This window comes from Asparagus officinalis, chromosome 7 (assembly GCF_001876935.1).
Source record: "Asparagus officinalis chromosome 7, Aspof.V1, whole genome shotgun sequence".
Lineage (NCBI taxonomy): Eukaryota > Viridiplantae > Streptophyta > Magnoliopsida > Asparagales > Asparagaceae > Asparagus > Asparagus officinalis.
The window spans coordinates 74,465,472-74,468,008 of NC_033800.1; positions in this window are offsets into that span (position 1 = coordinate 74,465,472).

Here is a 2,537-nt window from a genome sequence, read left to right on the forward strand (position 1 = left end):
TTTTGAATCTTATTTGTAAAAAACGACTCATTCTCAACTTATTTGTCACAACCGACCTAGTTTCAGCCATCTGGCTGAAACTGGGTCGGTTTTGACGAAAAATTTTCAGAAACTTCACGGGATTTCAAGTCCCGTGAAGTTTTGTTATGTAAAAAACTTCACGGGACTTCAGGTCCCGTGAATTTTGATATTTTTTTGCCAAAACTAACTCGGTTTCAGCCAGATGGCTGAAACTAGGTCGGTTTTGATAAATAAGTTGAGATGGGTCGTTTTTTACAAATAAATTTTGAAAATGATTTGTTTTTAAAATTGATCCTAATATATATATTGAAAGTACCTTAATACCACTAGGAACCCTAGAGGGGGGTGAATAGGGTTATTGCTAATCTTATTAGATATTAATACCGATTAAAATTAATTAACAAATATATCCTAACAATATTGATATTCAATTTGATATATGCAAGGATATATGAACAAGAGTAAATAAACAAGTGATAGTGCGCAAATGACAAACACAAACACAAGATATGATCACGGAGTTCGGTCCCCACGACCTACGTCTCCGCTCCTCACCTCGAGGAGATCTCCACTATCACAATCGGATTTTCTACGCTCACCCAAACAACGTTTACACCTCACAATTCGGTTTTCTAGTTCACCGAAAACTTTACAACAAACACAATTGCAATCACACTCTACACCCTCTAAGTGTTGGTCTCTAGCCCGTCTTTTCCTCAAGTGCTCGGATATACGACCTACCTCTAGGCATTACTACCGACGCCACTCTTCTTGGGACAACCCCGTCTCTCACCACACACTCCTCTCGGTGTACAAGTGTGATACAACGTGTAACTCACAATTAAGCACAATACAAATAAATTATTCTCTACAATAGGTGAGAACACAATTTAAGCTCACTCTCAATGTTACACTCACCACAACCCCAAATTATATACAATATGTGAAAATAGTTAAGCTCAATGGTTGTGTGTGCAAGCAATGAGAAAAATCAAATATAAACTTAAGCTCAATGGTTGTGTGTGCAAGCAATGAGAAAAATCAAATATAAACTCAATTAAATCTAGCAAATATGAATATAACAATTGAAGCATAAACAAGCTAGAGATATGAGTTTAGAAACACTTCTCTAATCACAAGAGAGAGGGATAGGAAGATTGAAAGCCCAAACTAAAATTGATCTCTTCTTCTTGTAAAACAATCTTCACAAAACTAATTTTATAAACAAACACTTAAAACAAACTAAAACTTTTTTTAAATTTGTTTTAAAACTTCTCTTCTTGGTTCAGAAGTGAAATGGTATAGGGTATATATAGGATGAAGAAACAAAGCTCAAAATCCAAGTGAAATCCAACAAAATGACAAAAAAATAAAAACTAGAAAAATAGCTGTTACAGGCCATCAATCGACTTACGGATTTCATCAGTCGACTGATGAGCTGACCGTTGTAGGTATTTTTCAGCTCATCAGTCGACTGACGATCTTTATCAGTCGACTGACGACCTTTATCAGTCGACTGATAGATCATCAATCGACTGGTCAGTCGATCAAAACAAAACAGAAACATTTGGCAACTGCAGACACTTTCATCAGTCGACTGATCATCGACTGATTTCATTAGTTGACTGATCAGTCGACTGATAACAAGTATACAACCTGTTAAAAGCAGAACCTGATTTTCAAACTGCCTTTAAAAATAGTAAACAAATTCTAAAAATTATGAAACTTTGGGAAATGATTGTAGATATGATAATACACATGCTCCAAAAACTAGTTTTCAAAAAGCATCTCCCAAATGTAAAATCTCATCATTTTGCAAAATCACATAAGTATGAACATGTTAAAAACTTGATTTTGCTAAAATGACTTAAACAAAACTTTGAAACACTTTAGGATGGATTTAGAGACTTATACAAGATATAAAAATAGTGTAAATAAGTCTTCAATCCATAAACATAATATTTTACAAATTCAATAAATATGAAGCATATAAATGTGAAAATGAAGATATATATTTCTTCATATCTATATAGCTAAACCAAAACAACTTATCCACATAGAAAACAAATAAATATTATATATCTATTTGTTTGCAAAAACTTTTGTGGATAAAACACATAAATCATTAAATTGTGTGTGTATAATATTGAGCTTAAGATATTAACACACAAAGTATAAACCCTAAACTAATTTACCCAAGCTTGATAGATCTTCAATATGCTTGACTTGGTTGCGGATGAAGCTTGATCTTGAATATGATTTGATGTGCAATGGTTTCATTACACTATTCCACCAACCTCCATTTGATGTGATTGTTGAGGCTCGAATCCATCCATCCTCCAACGTATTGTTTGTCTAGAATACCTAATAAGAAAACATAAACACTAGACAAACAATATTAGGAATTGTTTGTAATCATCAAAATAAGATTAGAAGATGTAGGCTCATAACATGAGACCAAATATATATATATATATATATATATATATATATATATATATATATATATATATATA